At 45.9% G+C, this 23,124-nt stretch overlaps 1 long non-coding RNA gene across 3 annotated transcripts in view; it reads right to left on the minus strand.

The window, feature by feature from the left end:
• The window catches only part of LOC133141291 (uncharacterized), a 71,458-nt gene that overhangs the window by 9,869 nt on the left and 38,465 nt on the right, over window positions 1–23,124 (minus strand). The window contains exon 3 of one of the 3 annotated variants that reach the window (XR_009710071.1): window positions 21,131–21,258. The exons of the other annotated variants lie outside the window; for them this stretch is intronic. This is a non-coding gene — a long non-coding RNA (uncharacterized LOC133141291). Of the gene's footprint in view, window positions 1–21,130; window positions 21,259–23,124 lie in introns of those variants that run through there. 3 annotated transcript variants of the gene reach the window in all.

A 23,124-nucleotide genomic window follows, 5' to 3' on the forward strand; every position in this document is an offset into this window, starting at 1 on the left:
GCCTCTCTATACTCAGTCTAACCAAAGATCAGATGTAACTTGGAATAACAACTTTAAACAGGTGTTTTTCATGATCAGTCCAACATTATTTATGAATTTAACAAATGCTGAGCTCATATTTTCCTGCAGAAAAGACACAATGTAAGGTTTACTTGTGTTTGCTGCACTGCAGTGTTCATTTGTTTGCTGTTTTTACTCATTTTTCATGACAAGTAAATTGGGAGAGTTAATATGTCCTCTGTGATGAGATCACTTTAACTGTTCTGTTGATGCTGCCCCTCAGTATAGCGTAATGTCATGAAGTGAAACATTTCGCCTGAGGTTTGGATTGGTGCCAAACCATACAGTAACTTGCCCTTACAACAAAAATAAACAGTTGTTAACTTTTTCTATCATTTTACGTTCATTCAAATTCAGATGAATCAACGCTGCGCCCTAACATGAATACTATGAAAAGTTACAGTGAATCAAAATCCATTTAGCAAACAATCTGCTTCAAAATCTTTGGCTTGCATTATGTTTTGCTGCCTTTACCTTGGTTAGGCCCAAAGATTGTAAACAAGCGGGCCTTGTACAAACACGCGCATTAACTTACGAGTTGCAGAGCTTGTTTTGATTCGTTTTAAACTGCGCAGAGCAATTGGACCACAGAGGCCCGGGACTAGCTGCTGTTCTGGGTGCAGACCTCCAACATCCCACAAGGCTTTGTGACTGAGTGGCTCTGTAGGTCTTATTTTATCACAGCCTGCCGAGCATGCCTATCCCCTGCAAGTCTGTCAAAATGAAAGGTTGGCCGTGGGGCCCTTAAGTAAAACCCTGTGCACTCCCCCCTGGCCCCCGTGACAAATACGCCGTCAAACACGTAATTATTGTGACTCCAACAGATTTATTTGGCTAAACGCGGGGTCTCAGCTTACGCCATTAATGGGGCTCCATTAAGCAGCGGTGATTGCACCGATCGCTCTGTGGCTGGGCACTGCCCTCCCGAATACAACACTAATCACCATCGTGTTTGCTTTGGTCCTAGGACTTTTCTAAAAGCAAGGTTTTGCCATTATATTTTAACTTTCGGCGACATTGGGAAGGGGTGCAGGGTGCTTGTTCTTGCCTGACCAGACTAAAATATGCTCTGAAAAGAAAGAAATGTAGAAAAATTAATTTGTGAAGGTGAAGTAAAAGTAAATAAAGTACAAAAAAATACAAATAAACCACAATTTGCATAACTTAGAAACTGCATGTAGCTATATTATTGTCAATAAAAACTCTTTGAAACTTTCACTTATTAGACACAATATAACAACCCACCTCCATCCATCCTTCCCCCAGTCTAAGTCTATGTTTTTTTAGCATTTGTTCCCCAAACAAAATGCGAGCTTTTTTCGCAGTGAGATAGGAGTGTGGTCAATGCTTGTGAAGCGGAGCCTTGCTCTCCCCGTTCCTGCATTGTGCAGATGAAGAAAGAGAAAGCAGAGCGCGGCCATGTTGTGATTTTACAGCCTGCAGGCCTGAAATATGAGGTAATTATGAGCAGCCAGCCCCGGAGACTCACGAGTGCATTTCCAGTGACATAAATCTCGCTAAGGCAGATCTTAAGCCCGGCCTTTCTGCGTTTCTACTTCGTTAGGGAATTAATTGTCGTTCGGACAGCTTATTAATGCAAGATGTTGGCCTCCGCTCGCTTTCAGAGGGAAGGGATCCCTTGAAACGCGTCCAGGAAGCCCCTTTTCACAGAACACACGGCCGAAGTTGAAACTCGCTCATGAATGTTAAACAATAAGTGGCTCCATGCTGGTATTTTGCAATAATGCATCCCAGCGGTGTGGGCTTTCAGCGGTGATAGCGGGGTTATAACTCCAGCCCGTGCGCAGGGCCCCCGCATGTCTGCGGCTCCATGAATCACTCTTTGCCTAAAGGTCACTCTCAGGTAATCCATCAGGAAGCGAGAGTAAATCAGGAGGCTCCATTGAAAAGACATACCTCAGTCCCTCCCATAAGCCCTCGGTTCACTTCGAGGTTACAGCGCAGCGGCAAAGAATTTATGTCGCGGGAAAAGTTTTTTTTTGTTTGTTTGTTTTTGTTCCGTTTTTTGTCTTAAAGCGTAATTGAAATGGCTGATTATTTTGCGGTCACGGATAACCGTCGGGGGCGCACAGAGGTCTTTGTCCTGGGGAGGGACACACAGCATCCTTCGCTCTGAGGCGAGAGGAAGGAGATAGAAGTGGAGGAAGTCCTGTGACACCCCCCCAAAATCACTCGCAGCACCAAGTCACTTGGGAAGGGGGGGGGGGTTATGTTAAGTCACTGCCTCTCTTTGTAGCCGAGATTTACTATCAGCGGCAGTGGCGACCCAGCTGTGAGTCTGTTCTTTGGCAGTTGGGCCACCGTATAATTTAGCGAAGAAGGAAAGGGGGATCTATCTATCTGCCCATGGACTCGGTTAGACTGGCGCAAGCGGAAACGCGAAGAACAGCGCATTGTGTGATTGTAGAGGGGCAGTTTATTCACAGTCCAATCCGGAATAAATTACACAGAATATTGCCTTTTTTATTTGTTTTTGGGAAGGGGGGTGGGGAGTCTTGGGGTTTACTCAAAGCAGCCAAGTTGATAAAATGTGTGTGTGTGTGTGTGTGTGTGTGTGTGTGTGTGTGCGCGTGAGTGTGTGTTTGTGTGTGTTTGTGTATGTGTGTGTGTGTGTGTGTGTGTGTGTGTGCGCGTGAGTGTGTGTTTGTGTGTGTGTACGTGCGTGACTGCGTGTGTGTGTGTGTTTTGGGGGAGGGGGTTGTCAAAGGTTACTAAGGTTACTAAGGTTTGAATGATTGTAGTGTATTTGTTCTTAATGCAAGGCTACATGTTGCAGATGTTTTTACCAATCAAATTAACAAGCATATGAATTTCTGTTTACAATAGCAGTGCATGCTTCTCCCCATGTGTTCTCAATTAATCAAGGAGAAACCAATCAACCTGATTACTTATATATAGATGAAAACATATCCTAGATATGCCCAGCAAATAAACGTTCCTAATAATGTATTGCTCTCTGCGTAAGTGTGCCTGAAGATAGCCACTGTTGGCTCTTTTGTTCCTTATTTTGACTTTCCTTCAAGAGTTAATTTTCTAAAATGCTTTTGGGCACCTGGCATTTTCAAGCATTTCTCAATAATTTACCTCTTTCGTTCTTTCCTTTTCTTTTTTCTTTCTTTCCTTTCGCCGTACATCTATTCTGTGACAGCAAAATGTTAAGATCAGTCTAAAAAATGTTTATGCTTCTTTGAACACAGAAAGGCTGGCAATGTCACCTTCATTTTGCATCGATTTTAAATGGACACATCCTACACTAATCTTTATGGGACAAACTTTCCTGTTCTGGCAGACCCTGGTAGACCCCCTCTGACCCCCGAGAGCTGTCTCTGTGACAACAAATATTAAACTCTCGTCTCAAGAGACGCTTAAATACATTTTTAAATCCCCTCTGCCTCTATAGGCAGTTAACTAGCGAGCTAGCTGCCAGGCACTGAACACAACTATTAATCACCCCAACCCTGTACACCTTACTTGACAGTTATTTTTTGAGCAGGGGGATTGTCTCACAGTGGTAAAGTAGGCGGTGGGGGGGTCATTTGTGCTGACATATTTTGTTTATAACAATTAATTAACTGCATGAATGGCAAACATCAACATCAAAAATACAGGAAGAATCTAGTTAGAAGAATGTAAAATTCTGTCATAAGTGTAATGAAGTCATAGTGCTGGAGGAAAACTGAATTTTGTGCCTGAGAGAACCATCTGCCATCTGCACGGGTAAAGGCCCAGACAGGAACCAGCCTGAGATTTTCCCCTTCTGGATGCTTGGTAATTGGGTTTTGTTTTCAGTTTCTCAAATCTTTTCTTCTTCTTCGTAAAGCTTTTAAAGGACAACAAGTTCCTCCACAGGTCTCCCCAGGCTTGCTGTTTTTATACTGGCGTGCTGTCATTTTTATATTGCGAAAAAATGTTTTATCTGCTAATTTGGTTAGATTTAGAAGTCACACCTGAAACAACAAATACAGACACACACAGACACATACACACACATGCTCACATAGACACTCACAGACACATACACACACACACACATGCACACACATGCACACACACACACAAACACACACACACACACTCACTCACTCACTCACTCACTCACACTCTCACTCACTCACACACACACACACACACACACACACACACACGCTCACACAGCAGAGCAGCATAGCGCACGTGTGTCTTGCCATGTTTGTACACAGTGACTCGTGTCATGTGGTAATGACCCGCGCATCCGAGTGTATGTGGTGAAAATAACCCCAGCCGCAGCGTAAACACAGACTCAATGTAACCATTTCAGAGGTAGCCTGAGGATGCTCAGATGTTGCAGTGCAGAGCGCCCATGCCAAATTCATTCACTGTAGAAGGCATTCATGGACTTCCAAACTTGGTAAATAGTTGCAAAATAGGGCCAATGTAAGAGGTTGCCAAAGTCTCCCCACAGAGTTTCCCAGCTTTCCCTGCTGTTGTTTTGGTCTTGTTGTTAATGGCAACAGCTTTTAAACAAACACGCACCCACGACCCCCCACCCCCCCTCCCTGCACACACACACACACACACACACACACACACAAACACACACCAGTACATACTGTATGTACATTAGTTCAACAGCTCCAGTCATCAGAAGAGATGAGGGATAAATTCCCTGGTGATCTGGGAGCTGTTAGAGGCATCACCCTTGCTGAAAAAACAGCTCAACAGCTCAACAGCTGGTAGCTGGTTGACCAGTTCAGACCAGCTACCAGCACTAGCTGTTTGACCAGCTCATATCCAGATAGACCAGCTTTATGACCAGCTTGGCCATGCCAGCTAGACCAGCTTGAAAATTGAGCTGGTCAAGCTGGCATAGCTGGATGTTACAGCGGGGACCTGCTGACAGAGATTTTCATACCTACCTGGCCCTGAGGAGAAGGCCCATAACCTAACCACAAACCCCACATTATCACCCCACTGGAGGAAGAACGTACAGGTGGGCAAAACCCTGGGTTACATCTGAATGTCAGCACCACTTCCCCTTCCATTAAAATCATGTAAACACTGCAGGAAGCATGCCATAGCAAGGGTTTTAATCTTATAATGATACAGCCTCGCCTCACTGGCAATATTTCTGTCTTATTTAGCAAAAATAATATAAATAATAGTAACAGAAATAAGATTTTAAGTGAAGAAATGTGAGTAATATACTAGCTTCGATTGGCTTATTTCTTGGTTTTGGCAGTGAATGGGTATAGGTGCCTTCATGTTGCTCTCACATAGATATTGCATTCTTCCAGGGCTGGCAAGTAAACAGGATGTACATTAGCTTTCACTCTCCTCTGGCCATGGACCAATTGCTTGCTACTGTGAAGACCAAGAAGACTCCACCAAGTGCCGAACAGCCTTATGGGGAAGAAAATGTTTTGCCATTTGAGAAGACAGGAGAAGAGGTCATCCCAGGTCATCCCATCTACATTATGATCTCAAAGAACATCTGTGCCAAGGTCAGGTTGTGAGTTACACAAACCGTACCGCCAATCATCAACACTCATGTCTGAAACATCACCCTAAATGGATTATTTGCCCCGCTCACCTGTCAGGCCATAACCTAATTGGATTATGGGAGGGAAACACGCCCGCATAAAAGCCACATTGTCTGCGATGCTGGCACAGCCCTGGGGTTTTTATGTGCTCGTGGGCAGAGCCAAACCGGCTGGGCACACACAGTACCAGCGATCAGCCGAGCGATCAGCCGAGCCCAAGCCTGAAACACTGGCAGGGGACGGCCATTTCAGGCTCTCCATCAAACACTTGCTGGTGCGCTAAAAGAAACAGGGAAAACCCTTGTGTTTCAACCCCCGCCCCCCCCCCCTTTTTCACAGCAGTGCTGAAGACACGCAGTGAAATGTTCAGGGTGAAATTAACTCTTACAGTCTGTCCACTGAGGTCCATAAGTATTTGGACAGCGGCTGAAATTTAAAAGGGCCGTAATTCCTATACACGATAGGGATGTAGTGTACATACCCTCAAATTAAAGCTGACAAAATTTTTAAATTTGATGGCACGACACATCCATATGGAGTGAATTGTGAATTAATTACAGTTCTTTAAATTTGTGTCACAGTCCACATACTTATGGACCTCGCTGCATGAGTTGAATTAACACTGGACGTTTCACAGTGTAAATTAGGATTTTATTCTGAGCTGTTAGGTGCATTACTGCAACAAGGACATGTTCTTTAGCTTGCCTGCCCATCCAATCCCATAATGTGTGGTTTTTGTGCTGAAATTTTATCCGAAGGTCCACAGGCATGTGTAAGCTATGTGGCCCATGTCAGCCCTGCTCTCAACCTCTTCAACATTCCTTTTAATATATCTGACAGGGCCATGTGGTCTCTATTGTAGGCACAAAGCAAAAGTATAATCTGCATTTTTCATACTTCTTAGCTGTGCATGAAATATGGGAGGGGGCAGTTTAGCTGTCGCTTCTCCTCAATCCTCCATACTCCTTTCTGCCCGGCGACAGGCCGCTCCGAATCCAATCGATACGGGCCGCCGGCGACGTAACGTGAGACGCGAGCCGGCGGGTGGTCACTCGTCAGCAGCCGGGCCTCTCGGTGGAGCTATCCAATCAACGTCCCCAGTGACATATCCCCCCCGCGCACCCACTCCCTTAAAAGAGCACTGGCCACCTGCAGAGGATGATATAGATATCACTTTAAAAACTTGCACTGGGGTGGGGCTGCATGCTGAAAAATTGCCAAGAAACCTTTCGCGGTTATTTTTGGATTGTTCATGAGCAATCAACGTTTATCAAAGACAATGCTGGTGGCCGAGCTTTAAGTAACATTTGTCCTCAATTTTAGCTCTCAAGTAGACTCATGTTCATTTTTCTTCTTCAAAAACACTTCCAAAAATCAACAAATTCAACCAATCTCTGTTTTGCAGACTTGCAGAAAATATTACCATCAACAAAAGACATTTCATTCTGAGACAAAGTTAACAAAAGATGTTGATTGAATCCAGGTTAGTCCATCTTTCACATTGAAATTTTGATTGTTAACTTGTGTTGCCTTCCATACTGGAAAAAATTGCAATCAGTCTGATTATATGTGTCCTTGAGCATTGAAAAAAAAAAATGTACTACTGATTCCTGCACAGTATTTTGATCATTTAAATATAATGGCCATAGAAATAAACCATTGGATTATAGTTATTTCTGCTTTCAACTGCACCTCCAAGGGAACTCAACCTAGGGCTATCAAAATATGATTAACTCTTTGTAAGATGTGAGATCACAAATAAGTGATTCTTGACTGAACCTTCAAATGCTGATGTCATAATCTCTGCTGGTAGTCGAAAACAACTTAGTTCTAGAAGACTAACTTGGGGTTTTGAAGAAAAGATTAAAAAACCCTACTCTTCAAATGGTCAAGGAAGACTGTGACATTTTCTCATAGTGATATCAAAGCTTATTGGGAATAGACAGTCAATCAGATTGAACAGCTTAGTTCCGGCATGTCACCAAATGTATTGATACGTCAAAGTCTAGTCTCTCAACTCTATTTTACCATCACTGGAGCTATGCAGGAAGTTATGGACTCGTACTGAAGCTGTGCCAAGAATAGCCTTCTATTTTGTCACTCAGTATAGGATTTCATTGCACTGTGTTTTCAACCAAATAGTTGCTAGACATTTATCCTTTTTCATACATTCAGTTATAAATACAGTTGGGTTCCTGTATGTTTGAAACGTATCTGTTAGCAAAGGACATTCCAATTAATATTCGCACCTGAACATTCGAATGCTGATGTCACAATCACCACCGATGATTGAAAGTAATGTAGTTCTAGAACAATGACAATGAAAAAAAAGCACATTCCAAAAAACCTTCTCTACACATGGTTACTAGTTTGGGTACATGCCATTCACCCTCTGGATATTGTCTCTAGAATGTTTGGGTGGTCCTTGGTACATGATTTGAATTAGCCCGATGCTAACTGAGATCTCAGACAGGGGCATCCAACAGGCAGTGCTGTTACCTCCGGCTGTCAGTGTGAGACGTGTTAATTTGGTAAGTGTACAGCCTTACTGATATGTCAGTTTGTACATGGATAAAATAGTGTGGAAATGGAAAGAATCTCTTATGCGGCATTTATGGTGGCAGGTGGTTGGAGTGTGGTCTGACTTTCAAAGAAATCTTGCGGTAAAAATAAAAATGCTAGTTTTAAGTTGACAGCAGACAGAATTGTGTTCAGACTTCATCTGCTGCCCAGTGGTGTCAAACTTAATTCCCAGTGGGCCGCAGTGTCTGCAGGTTTATGTGGTTTCCTTTCAATCAGCAGTCAATTAAGGCCTGGAGAACAAGGTGTGTGGATTCTTTAGCCAGTCAATGACTTTAATGAACCACGGGTGAGACTGCGTCCAGGTGTTCGTGGGACAAGGCGGACGCGGGTGTTCGAGACGAGCAGGGGAGGCCTCGGCGGGAGACAGAGGCTTATGACCCCCGCTGCTGGCATTTAGAGGTGCTTCACATTGTTGGCCTCTGGACTGGACCTTTTCACCCAGGAATGTGCTGTGGATCTGCGGGGACTTGTTTGGGCTTTTACTGGTGCTGTGCTACTCCTGAGTAACGGAGGCCTGTAGGTTTTAATGGGGCTGCCGTGGGTGCAACATTTCACATGGACACACAGACATGCACGCACACACACACACACACACACACACATGCACGTCCATGCACACACACTCACACACATTTACAGAGGCACATGCATGCACGTGCATGCACACACACACACACACACACACACACACATAGGCACATGCATGCATGCACACACACACACACACACACACACACACACACACACACAGATACACACACCCATCTGTGCTTTCACAAAGGGAGACCAGATGTCCCTATATCATTGTCCCATTATGGATCTTGTTGTAGTTGGAAGATATGAATAAACCTCAACATTACTAAGAGCCTCTATCCTTCAGTGAAAAAAATGGTGTTACATCATCCACATGCAACAACAGAAATAATGGGGCAAATAGATCTCAGAAATTACACGAATCTATCACACGGTAAACAGAATGTGGAGACCACGTTAGATGGCATCTGCATTAGCCCGCAGTCCGGATGTCCAATCGGAGTCGGTCGTGAAACCAGAGACAGTCTCAGCACACAGACTTCGGATTACTTGGCAGCTTCCTAGGTCCTGAAACGCAGGCCCGGGATCTGGTCCCATCTGTGATAACACTGGAACAATCTGGGCCTTCTTTCGCTGCTCGTGGTCAGACATAGTTTCTGTCACGATTGCCCCTGGAAGGGAGATAGATGCGAATACCAGCCATGATCTGGGACGGGCCTATCTGTCAACATTGGACTATCTCAACTCGCAGGCCAGATGACTGGATAATGTCAGGCTCCCACCCGCCCCCACCTCCCCCAAACGCTACCCACCCCTATGGCAGCCTGATCTGCCTGTCGACGGAGAGGTCGTCCACTGCCAATTCTCAATTACTGGAAGGGCCCTCTGCTCCTAGCAACCGCCAAAGAGGCTATTTTTACACAGGGGTCTGCAGAGCAGGACCCAGCACTCATCAACAAACCACGGTGCTTATCTGCTAATGCTTCTCATGCCAAAGCCTGCCGTTTGAGTGGTGATTTTCTTCTGCATTTTGGTGATCGTCGCTGGAGATTAGCTTGTATCAGGGTAAAATGCGTTTGAACTTGAGCGCAATGGAAAACAAAATAATGGATATCATTCTCAACCCAAAGTTGTTTCTTCGTGAAGTGAAGTCAACCTGAGGGAATTGAGAGCTGTCATTTATAGTATAATTAATCTGGATTTTGTACATATCTGCCCCACATTAACCCTGTGAAGAGTAGGTTTTTTTGTGTGGAATGTTTTGTTATAAATTCTAAGCAAGTGTTCTAGAACTTGATTGTGTTCACAACTCCATTGTGTTCTAGAACTCCATTGCTCCATTGCTTCAGTTAAGAACATTGTAAAGGGTTTCATATGCAGCTCCCTGGCAGATGGCTGGGGTTAAAAACCCTCTTCAAATAAAAAGGCCCTTCTTTCTATCATAGGTTTAGATTGCCTGTTTTAAATATCACGTTTATGTACAATGTATTCTGTTTCAGCCATAAAATTGAATCACACCTTGTTAGTCCCACACCAATGAACTCAAACCAGGTGTCACCAAAATCTGTCCATTTTTTTTTAACACAAAACCTGCATTGCTGCCCGTGGTAACTAATATGCATAAAGGAACATTTCTATAACAATACCAGACATAAATATAGAAGCTATGTTGACCATACATACTCATTTTAGTCAGTGTTTTAGTCCAGTGCTGTAGTCAGTGTTTTAGTCACATTGCTGTTGTCACATTGTGTTAGTCAATGAGTTTTAGTGAATGTGTATTAGCTACAGTGCTTAAATCAAAGTGCTTTTAAGTCACAGTGCTGTAGCCACAGTGTTTTCATCAATGTATATTAGTCACAGTGTTTTAGTCACATTACTGTAGTCACAGTGTTTTCATCAATGTATATTAGTCACAGGGTTTTAGTCACATTACTGTAGTCACAGTGTTTTAGTCACATTACTGTAGTCACAGTGTTTTAGGTCAGGTCATTGCGGTCCATTTTGCCCACTCCAGTCAGAGGTCACCATGACCTCAGAGTGCTGCGATTAGCCCAGAGCTCTCAGCTGCTGTCCTCTCCTCTTGATCTGGCCACTCGAGAGGACGTCTGGCAGAAGGCCCCAGACTTTCAGCAGTTCATCCATCCATTGTTCTCTTATCATGAAAGCATATCCAGAGGTTGAGTAAAGCTCTTCAGGGGCAGGGGAGGTGGGGGCACGGGGGGAAAGTGCTAGGAATCTTTGCTTTGAACTTGAGATAAGATGGCTGCCACATGGTCACCATGTGTCTCCGTATGAGGATTAGGGAGAGACAGAATGTGCCTTATATAGTTAATATGAAGTGGGTGTGCCGGCTTCTAAAGCCAGCAACACTCACATGAGCTAACATTTCTAACATGATGTCACTTCTATGGTATGTGACATTGTGTTGGAGCTAAAATTTAAAATGAAAAGCCTGAAAAAAATTAAATGCTCAGTGAAGCCACCATTTCTACAGGAAATAAAGCACAGAAACAACCACAAGAGCATTGCACTGCAAAAACCAACAAATAATACAATATCAACAAGTATTTCCATACTTATATTGAGACTTAAAATCTTATTTCCTCTAAATAAGGAAAGGCAGTTTGAGTCATTTCAAGATTCGGCAACGGGATGAGGACATTTCACTTGTCAAGCAAACAGTAACTGATAGCAAGCTAATATTTTCTGCTCAAGAGCAAAAAAAAAAGATCTTAAGTCTTATTACAAGATTAATGCTTCATAAAACAGTAATTTTTTGCAGTGCAGACACACTGAATCGTAACAATCTTTGGCAACACAGCGCACGAATGTCCTCATAATGTTTGTCCTGCTAAAACACACACATTTGGACACACATGTTTCCAGTCAGTATATCAAGAAGGAACCCTGGTGCGTGACCCTTCGTGGCATGCCAGTGGTTCCGGCGATCTGACGCAGTTCTGGGTGCATGATATACAGATCTCAGCCTACCTGACAGGAGCAGCTGTGTGTCGTGAGGGATAAGCCAGGCCAATCCCAGAATTCCTCAAAGGCCTCTCACTGCCCTCAGCATTTCTGTCAACACTCAATATGATATTCTAATTTTGTCCGGACGTTATTGGGTTGGGCAGAATTACTCCGCATTCCAACACCAGAGTTTTTTTCCCCCGGTGGTGTTTGGCATATGTGCGTGCCGGGGGGGGGGGGGGGGGGGGGTGGGGGAGGGGGGTTTGGAATGGGTGGGCGGGGGCACATGCCCACCTGGAGGGCAGCTTGGTAACAAGGTCCTCCTGAGAGAAATCCATTTCCCTTGGAGCTCTTCCCAGAATGCAGTTCTACAGGGAATAGAGCAGCATTTCCGAAAAAGAGGGAAGAAGCAAACGGATACACAACGCAAATTGCAATTCCAGAATGCCTGGCTGGAAGTGGGAAATCCGTAAAAATCCACGGAGGCTGTACCACTTCACCTCGGACCGATTTTATTTTCCCAGTATCAAGGAAGGCAGTTAATTTTGTGAACATGACAACACAGGTTTTCCTGTGGGTGGGGGGGGGGGGGGGTAGAGAATGCAAAGCAATCACAGGGCTGCCTTATCTCCTCTGATATATTATCTCGGAGAAGGCAGGAATAGCTGAAATTGTGGAGGATTGCTTCAGATGTTGTTGTCTCTGGCGTATTAACTCCAGATGTTACACTGACGGCTGTGACGAGACCTCTGGGGTTTGGGGTTTGGGGGGGGTTGGGGGGGTGGATTAGTGTTACACATTTTGGGAGATGACGACCTTTTGCACCCATAAGAGAGGCTAAGAGAGGTCTGGCATGGTTCACCACACCCCAGGGTCTGAGTGCACTCTGGCAGGGTGAAATCCCTCCGCATCCCGGGAATATCCGCAGGAATAATATCTCCGGGATCCGTGTTTTTAAATCTAAACCACATATAAACAAACATGGTTTAAAAAAAACAACAAAAAAAAACATGCAGCAGACATTGTCTCCTAGCGCAATGAGCAGAGAGACTAGTTTTAGAAACTAGTTTCTTTATCGCACATGCGAGCCATATGATTCTGCGGCTCCATGCTCTCTTACACAGCAGATAAGAGATGTCACTGGATGTATAGATTGATGTTGTATAGATTGATGTCACTGGGCGTATAGATTGATGTCACTGGATGTATAGATTGATGTTGTATAGATTGATGTCACTGGGCGTATAGATTGATGTCACTGGATGTATAGATTGATGTTGTATAGATTGATGTCACTGGGCGTATAGATTGATGTTGTATAGATTGATGTCACTGGGCGTATAGATTGATGTCACTGGGCGTATAGTTTGATGTCACTGGGCGTATAGTTTGATGTCACTGGGTGTATAGATTGATGTCACTGGGCGTATAGATTGATGTCACTGGGCGTATGGATTGATGTCACTGGGCATATGGATTGATGTCACTGGCCGTATAGATTGATGTCACTGGGTGTATAGATTGATGTCACTGGGTGTATGGATTGATGTCACTGGCTGTAAAGATTGATGTCACTGGGCGTATAGATTGATGTCACTGGGTGTAGATACCCCTCCGAGGAATCGCCACCTTAACGTGGTGGAGGGGTTTGTGCGTCCCGGTGATCCTGGGAGCTAGGTTGTCGGGGGCACTGTTAGCCCCCAGTAGGGTCTCCCAAGGCAAATTGGTCCCGGGGGAGGGGCCGGACTAAGAGCGATTCAAAGACTCCCATGACACGGCCACACAAAGACCCAGTTACCTCGCCCGGAAAAGGGAAACCGGGGCCCCCTGCTGGAGCCAGACCCGGGAGGGGAGCTCGTCGGCGAGCGTCTGGTGGCCGGGCCTTATCCCATGGGGCCCGGCCGGGCACAGCCCGAACTGGTCACGTGGGGTCGCCGCCCTGTGGGCTCACCACCTGCAGGGGTCGGCATCGGAGTCGGGTGCTTTGCCCAACGGGCAGTAGGCAAAGGCGGGGATCCGGGCGTGCTGATCCTCGGCGTCGTAGACTGGTTCTGGGGACGTGGAACGTCACCTCTCTGGTGGGGAAGGAACCGGAGCTAGTGCGGGAGGCGGAGCGGTACCAACTAGATATAGTTGGGCTCACCTCCACGCACAGTACTGGTTCCGGAACCAAACTCCTGGAGAGGGGCTGGACTCTGTTCTTTTCTGGAGTTGCTCAAGGTGAGAGGCGCCGGGCGGGTGTGGGGATACTCACAAGCCACCGGCTGAGCGCCACTGTGTTGGAGTTCCACCCGGGGAACGAGAGGGTCGCTTCTCTGCGACTACGTGTCGCTGGGGGGAAGGCTCTGACTGTCATTTGTGCGTATGCACCAAATGGCAGTTCAGAGTATCCGGCCTTCTTGGAGTCACTGGGTGGCATCCTGGAAAGGGTGCCACCCGGAGACTCCATAGTTCTGCTGGGCGACTTCAACGCTCACGTGGGCAATGACGGAGAAACCTGGAGGGGGGTGATTGGGAGGAACGGCCTGCCTGATCTGAACCCAAGCGGTGTTTTGTTATTGGACTTCTGTGCTGGCCATGGATTGTCGATAACAAACACCATGTTCGAGCATAGGGTAGCTCATAAGTGTACTTGGTACCAGAGCACCTTAGGCCAAAGATCGATGATCGACTTTGTGGTCGTATCATCAGACCTGCGGCCGTATGTCTTGGACACTCGGGTGAAGAGAGGAGCAGAGCTGTCAACTGATCACCACCTGGTGGTGAGTTGGATCAAGTGGCCGGGGAGGCTGCCTGACAGACCCGGTAAACCCAAACGTGTAGTGAGGGTGAACTGGGAACGTCTGGCGGAGGCCCCTGTTCGCGAGGTCTTCAACTCCCACCTCCGGAAGAACTTCTCACGCATCCCGGGGGAAGCTGGGGACATGGAGTCCGAGTGGGCCATGTTCAAAGCCTCCATTGCAGAGGCGGCAAGCAGGAGCTGTGGCCAGAAGGTCATCGGTGCCTGTCGGGGCGGCAACCCAAGAACCCGCTGGTGGACACCAGCGGTGAGGGAGGCCGTCAAGCTGAAGAAGGAGGCCTTTCGGGCTTGGCTGGCCCGGGGGTCTCCTGAAGCAGCAGACAGGTACCGGGTGGCCAGAAGGGCTGCAGCTTCGGCAGTCGCTGAAGCAAAAACCCGGGTATGGGAGGAGTTCGGGGAGGCTATGGAGAAGGACTTTCGGTTGGCCTCGAGGAAGTTCTGGCAAACCATCCGACGACTCAGAAAGGGAAAGCAGGGCTTGTCTCAGGCTGTTTTCAGCAGGGGAGGAGAACTGCTGACCCGGACTGGGGATATTGTCGGGCGGTGGAAAGAGCACTTCGAGGAGCTCCTGAACCCGAACAACACGTCCTCTGTGGAAGAGGCAGAGCCTGAAGACTCGGGGGAATCTGCACCTATATCCCTGGCGGAAGTTGCTGAGGTAGTCAAAAAGCTCCTCAGTGGCAAGTCGCCGGGTGTAGATGAGATTCGCCCTGAGATGCTGAAGGCTCTGGACATTGTTGGGCTGTCTTGGCTGACACGCCTCTTCAGTGTCGCGTGGAGATCGGGGACAGTACCTGTAGAGTGGCAGACCGGGGTGGTGGTCCCCATTTTCAAGAAGGGGGACCGGAGGGTGTGCTCCAATTACCGGGGTATCACACTCCTCAGCCTCCCTGGGAAAGCTTACTCTAGGGTACTGGAAAGGAGGCTCCGACCGACGGTCGAACCTCGGATTCAGGAGGAGCAATGTGGCTTCCGTCCTGGCCGTGGAACAGTGGACCAGCTCTTTACCTTGGCAGGGTTGCTGGCGGGGTCATGGGAGTTTGCCCATCCAGTCCACATGTGCTTTGTGGACTTGGAGAAGGCTTTCGACCGTGTCCCCCGGGGAACCCTGTGGGGTGTACTGCGGGAGTATGGGGTACCGGGGCCGTTGTTACGAGCCATCAGGTCCCTGTATAACCAAAGTGAGAGCTGTGTCCGCATTCTCGGCACAAAGTCAAGCACGTTTCCGGTGGGTGTTGGACTCCGCCAAGGTTGCCCCTTGTCACCGGTCCTGTTTGTGGTATTCATGGACAGGATCTCAAGGCGCAGCCGAGGTGAGGAGAGTGTCCGGTTTGGTGACCTCAGAATCGCATCTCTGCTTTTTGCGGATGATGTGGTTCTGCTGGCTTCATCGGACCGTGACCTTCAGCACGCACTGGAGCGGTTTGCAGCCGAGTGTGAAGCAGCCGGGATGAGAGTCAGCACCTCCAAGTCCGAGGCCATGGTTCTCTGCCGGAAAACGGTGGATTGCTCCCTCCGGGTTGGGAACGAGTCTTTGCCCCAAGTGAAGGAGTTCAAGTATCTCGGGGTCTTGTTCACGAGTGAGGGTAGAAGGGAGCGTGAGATCGACAGGCGGATCGGTGCAGCGTCAGCAGTAATGCGGGCGTTGCACCGGACCGTTGTGGTGAAGAAGGAGCTGAGCCGGAAGGCGAAGCTCTCGATTTACTGGTCGATCTACGTCCCAACCCTCACCTATGGTCACGAGCTTTGGGTAGTGACCGAAAGAACGAGATCGCGTATACAAGCGGCCGAAATGAGCTTCCTCCGTAGGGTGGCCGGGCTCAGCCTTAGAGATAGGGTGAGGAGCTCGGACATCCGGAGGGAGCTCGGAGTAGAGCCGCTGCTCCTTCGCATCGAAAGGAGCCAATTGAGGTGGTTCGGGCATCTCATCAGGATGCCTCCCGGGCGCCTCCCTTTGGAGGTTTTCCGGGCTCGTCCAACTGGGCGGAGACCCCGAGGGAGACCCAGAGCCCGCTGGAGAGATTATATATCTCTCCTGGCCAGGGAACGCCTCGGGATCCCCCAGGAGGAGCTAGAATGCATTGCTGGGGAGAGGGACGCCTGGAATACCCGGCTTTGCCTACTGCCCCCGCGACCCGACTCCGGATAAGCGGGTGACGATGGATGGATGGATGGATGGATGGATGGGTGTAGATAGATTGATGTCACTGGGCGTATGGATTGATGTCAGATTGATATCACTGGCCGTACAGATTGATGTCACTGGGCGTATGAAACATAGCAAAACTTTGATCGAAACAGAAACAGTGGCACATTGAACACATTGCTCCTATGACGTCTGAGAAGTTGTTCTCTGGGCTTCAAAGCATTGGCCTACGTCATTATTGATTCAGGCTACACCTCCAGAACACCCAACCCAACCCAACAGGAGCAAACAGACCTCAAAACATGTTGCAAAACACTGTTGTGAGGGAACATATCGTAAACTGTAGCAAACCGTAGCAAAACTATTTCCAAAAGAACATGCTCCAGATACCATTCTATCAATCGGCCAATCAGTCACCCAGAAGGCCAGCCCAGGGCAGTCTGGTGACTGAAAGGAAGTGGCCGAGGTGAGCACAGCTTTCCCACACAGCAGCTGGCAGACTCTGAGTCGGGAGCTCTGCAGCTCTGTGAGAAGGCCTCGTTGTTAGCGTTAGCGTGGTATTTGTTAGCGAAGGGGCAAAAGAAGGCCAGCCGCTATAGGAAGACATCCCTCACGCGGGGTAATTAGCAGAGGCAGGCAGAGGCCACTGGCTGTTTATTAATAGAGCTTATTTTCCAGCAGCGCGTCTGCCTGAGCACAGGCCTCCAGAACACAGGCCCGACGGTGACAGTTATTAACGACATTAGCGCTTTCTTTCCGAGCTTGGTTTCAGCGTTCCCTGAACGGGCTCCCTCTCTGTCCATGAGTAGCTTTCATGAACACATTGAAACTCAAACTAAAAAATTAAAATACACTTCTGTTTACACTTTCAAGTAAACAGATCCTTTTTGTTTTGTTTTTTTGCTGTGATATGTAGAAGCTTGTTGATGCAATCCCTTGTCAGACGAATTCCCCAATAAACAAAAAGTGTAAAATAAAATATTAATAAAAGGTAAATTAAGGGACTTTTCAAAACCATTTTCACAGTAACAAATGGTGGAAAGTGTTTTTACTTTCACCCATTAAACAACCAACTTGTTTAAGCATGGTTATGAAGATACTTCAATAAAACATTAACAGATGATTCCATTTTTCCATGTTCACTATCACGGTTATAATTATAGTTGCCGATGCAGGGCCAAATCCACTCAAAAGGTATTTTCAGTCCAATAAAGTCAAAAGGTGAAGTAAACCCATTATTAAATGTTTAAATTCTTTCTTCTACAATGCTGACAAAAATGCTAATTCTATACGGAAATGTCTGGTATGTGCATTATAACACAACTCTTCTGAAAAGCCTTGTTAAGGTTTTGCAGTTTCTGGGCTATTTTTGTAGAGACCATATGGGACTAATTAAACCTGAACTTTTGGCATAAGACCCCTGCATATTTCATATTCTACCCGTAAAAGGACCCATTTAAGAAGAAAATTAATATTTCAAATCACCTACTTTGCCCTCCTGAATTCACTTGGAGTGGATAAAGACTGAATTGTACTACATGCAATTTCGAGAGGGGCATACATGTTATCATGCGTATATGAATCAAGATCAACTGTGCTGAAGTATGACTAAATAAAGGCGAAATAAAGTTATAACAAAACATGCCATAAAGAAAACAATCAGTTGGAATAGAGCTCAATTAGAATATGCAGTTAAAAATGAATATTGCTCATTTAATTCATTAAATTATTACTGATATTTACTTGATTGATTTTACAGACCACTAGATGGATTAATGTTTGTAGAAATGCATTTTTTGACCCTCCAAAAATCTTACATTATTCAATTTTATGTGTTAAAGAAACTTTCCTTCATTTTCACAAACCATTTTATTAATCTGGACATGTTCGACCGTAGTTTATTTAATAACGCTTCATAAAAGTAAAGTATACTTCTAACAACTCTTTTTATTTACATTTTTAAATGTTTTTCCTTACTGTGTGCCAATTACAGAGAGGCCAGTTTTGGGGAACGAACTATGAGCATGTGTGTGTGTGTGTGTGTGTGTTATAAGCAGACAGTGTGTGTGTGTGTGTGTGTGTGTGTGTGTGTGTGTGAGAATGCGTGTGTGTATGCGCTCACATGTGTGTGTGCTTGTGCGTGTGTGTATGCTCAAACCAGTGGCACACTACCAAAAGCATTAATTTCGAGGTGTAACCCACTGCCAAGTTACGAGCATGATTTATGCATTAGAAATTCTCTGTTCCGTTTCAAGAGAAAATAAATATTCTAACAGTGAAAGCTCAAGCTCAAGAATGATAAAACACAGTACAGTACAAATGAGTAAATTATATTTTAATTACTGCAAAACTGACTAAGTTGTAGTCATATTAACATCACTTTTATTTTTTAAATCATCTGTTGTGGTCAAGACATTTCGTCTCACAAATACCAGACATTGAGGCTACTGGCACTCCGTCAACTGGCTCCCATTTTGCAAAGGCATTTCTACATTACCATAGAAACGCATCATTTCTCCAAGCATACAAAATGCACATCATTGATCTCTGCTACTCCATTCTCCCTAAAATGACAAAAACAGCACAGTGGAGGCAGCCAAAATCATTGAAAATTTCTCCCCATTTGTTGATTTTCCCATGGAGCTGGTGATTGTTCCACCATTACGTGGTTTAAGTTCAGATTCAGGGTTAAGCGCAGGCCTGCAATCCCAAAGTGGGCAAATTAATGAGCTAGTGGTCTGAGCCCGAGCCCTTGAGATGGCTTATCGTTCCCCGTGGCCTCAAGTATGTGTTGGCATGGCAGATTTGAATCACTGATGTCTGTCATATTTCCCTTGAAATGTGAGCATATGGGCAGTCTCTCATAACAGACCCGGCCCTCACATTTGCAGAAGTCCCTCGATTAGGATCTTAAGAGCTTTCAGAATTCCACTCACTAGCAGAAGACTTGCTGGGAAACTCACTTTAAAGCAAGAGAAATGGAATAAAATAATTCATTCGAAGATAAGCGCTCCGTATAAACATGAATATTAAACGCAATCTCCGGATAAATCTTCTTCCCTCCCTGACTCTGACATCTGAAACCACTTCCACGACGGCCCAAGCCCTTTTCAGTACCCTTGCCGAACGGCCGCATTTGACTGGTGTTAGGGCGTGTGAGAGCACGATGGACAGAGCCAAAGAACCGACCCTGACCCAGGTCAGCCTGGCAGAATACTGTGATAACTGCAATGTACTTTTAATCATTTACAATGTACATTTTAGTCATCTAACGGATTCCCATTCACATCACAACACGTTCTGATGTAGACAAGAGATATCCATTATTATAGTTATGGAAAAATACCGATCATAGATCATTGCATTTATATAGCACTTTATAGCCACTATACTTTTATATTCAAAGAACTGTAATCATACAACCCATTCTAAACACCATAATCTTGAGTATCATTAGTATATGCTCATCAGACGATGTTGAAAAATTCTTGGCATCTTCAGTATGCCAGCAGGACTGTTTGCCACAGTTCTTGTCTCAGGTATGTGTGTCTGCAGTTAACTTCTCACTTCAAGGAACATCTGTTTCTGCTTTGAGGCCTAAAATTCATGGGGTTTCATAGGAGGCAAACTGGCTTCTCCTTGTCACTTCTGATTTTGGGCCAGCTCTTCAGGAAACATGCGGATATGGCTGTCACTTCCCAAATTTCCCATGGGCCCATAATTCTCCAGGCCCCCAAGAAGAGTCACAATGAAGTCCCGCCCCTTTTCTTAAGCCCCACCTTCTGGGTGTCTGCTCCTCCATTATTCACAGAGCTCACAAACACAGGAAAACTGTATGGGTTCTGTTCAGACCTAGGTCAAAATCAAGCACTAATGTCATTCATTATTTTGGATTCAAATACTTTTCTGTGCTCACCTAATCTTGCCTGGAGCAACTGAGCCAACAATGAGGACCAGAAGGCAAGGTTTACACTTTACAGTATTTCATAGGTATCCAATACACCAGACCAGTATTTCACCCAGGTCTAGTTCTGTTAAACTGGGTGTAGAATTGCTGAGTTTTGGATTATTACTTACACATCTGTCAGCATATTTAATTTCCCATCTGGGCAATTAATACTAATATTAAGAACAGAAGAACAGACCGTTCAGCCCATCAATAATAACAATAATAATAATAATAATAGTTTTTTGTTGCTGTTTCCAGATCTTCTAAACCAGGTTGCAGTCACAGCCGTTCAGTGTGGAAATGAACAGACGGGTGAGCGTGGCATTGAGAGAGAGCGCAGCGTGGCTTTGATGTCCCACGCCTGTAACCTAACCCAACCAGCAGCTGCTCGCCCGCATTGTATGTAGATTTGCGTGCAGTGCATTCTGGGCCGGCTCGGGGTAGGCCGTGTTGACTATGATGGAGTGGGTCGGGGCGGCCTTGGATATGGGAGCGGCTCATAGTGGGGACATTCAGACTTGTGTATCAATTTGGAATGGGGGGGGGGACCTGACTCCTTCAGCTGTGGTAATGGCTCTTTGTCCCTCAGGAAATACCTGCCTCCATCGAGGAGGGGTGCAGGACACCCCTGGACAGACAGGCCATTGTTCCAGTAGGCAAGGTGCATAGGGGCAGCCTGAGGAGAGGAAATACAAGTGCATCTGAGACAGAGGACGAGCCAGAAGAGAAGGAACAGGAGGAGGATGAGGAAGAGGAAGAGGAGGAGGAAGTGTGTGAATGAGTGCGGCCCTGCCTGGTGTAATGTCGGGCATAAAGGAGGAGAAGGGAAGAAGATTACAGCGCTGTGTGTTCTCAGGAACTGTATGCACACACACTCATACACTCATACATACACAAACACACTCACATACACACACGAACGCACGCACGCACACTCAGATACACCCACACAAACGCACACAGACACTCACACTCACACTCACACTCACACACACATAGATTGCACCTGGAATACTTGCCCTTATGTAATTGATAGTGTTGATGATAATAATAATAGTAATAATACTAATACATGAAATGTATAATGTGCCGTTCTTTTAAAATAAAATCTCAAGCCGCTACATGAGAAGAAAAGATATAAAATGTACACACAGAATAAAAAGACAGTGTGTTACCATTGGGATTTCATGAGAGAAATCAATATCACTGCTTCAATAAATCTAGTCGATGGTTTTAAAAGACCTGTAATATTTATGTAAAAAGCTTTCCAAAACATCTTTGTACATTTGATCTACATGCTCAAGTTTGTCTTTTAACTAGGTATTCCAGTGAATCTTTAATGATGTCCCAAAAGCGTTCAATGTCTAAAATCTGAAAGTCCTCTGCCTTGAAAAAAACAGGAAACTGTAAATCTACCTTCCAGACTGTCGACAATGTATAAAAAGAAAGAAGCAGCACTTGACCTCCAGACAAAAAGTAAAATTACTTGTGATGTCTTGTACCGGTGATCTAGGCTGTCCAATTTAGCTGTTATAACCTAACTGTTGGTTTTGTAAACGATACATCCTAATTAGGGCTCTGATTATTACAAATTGTGCTTGCACCTGCAATTGATGTCGCTGGTGACATGATGTTAATGAATTGCGTGCCTGTGAGCTTGTGATCTGTGGGCTGACTGATGTTTTAAAGAGACGTCTGCGTTAAAGCCATGTCGTTTGGGTAAAACAGCCATGTTGGATAATGAGAGGGTTGATGTGGCTGAGGACAGGGGGTGAGAGAAACAGCTGCTAAACCACACATTCTGTCAGCCATTTACAGCACCATACGCTTGTCAGCAGAAGACATTATTTAGACAGAGTGGTCTTTAATTTCACAGTTTTCTTCCCAAAAAGTGAAATGAAGACTGCAACTGATTCAGTTTGTTGGGGGTTGGGGCCCACTATTTCCGTTTGGTCACCCACTTTTGCACCCACTCATGACTGATACAACTTGTTCAAAGCTGGTTTAGGGGAAGAAGCTAGCACAGAAAAGCGCCTCTCGCTTTGTGCCAGTGCCTGTGTTGCGAAGGCTGAAGCTGATCTCCAGGCGGTGATTGGTAAAAGAGAAAATGGCGGAAAGGGTGGGACCCTCACAGCGTGAGTCTGTGGAAGAGGGATGGCTCAGGATGTGAGTCTGAGAGGCAGGTTCTCTGCCCCAGGCCAAACGCGATCCCCTCCTCTTCCTCTTCCTCTTCTGCTGCTGACAGCTGGTGGGGAAGGGGGGCTGCAGCTGGCGTGAGTGTGTGTGTGTGTGTGTGTGTGAGAGAGTGTGTGTGTGTGTGTGTGTGTGAGTGTGAGTGTGTGTGTGTGTGTGTGTGTGTGTGTGAGTGTGTGAGAGAGTGTGTGTGTGTGTGTGTGTGTGTGTGAGTGTGTGTGTGTGTGTGTGTGAGTGTGTGTGAGAGTGTGTGTGTGTGTGTGTGTGAGTGTGTGTGTGTGTGTGTGAGTGTGTGTGTGTGTGTGAGTGTGTGAGTGTGTGTGTGAGAGTGTGTGAGTGTGTGTGTGTG

Source organism: Conger conger, chromosome 11 (genome assembly GCF_963514075.1).
Source record: "Conger conger chromosome 11, fConCon1.1, whole genome shotgun sequence".
Lineage (NCBI taxonomy): Eukaryota > Metazoa > Chordata > Actinopteri > Anguilliformes > Congridae > Conger > Conger conger.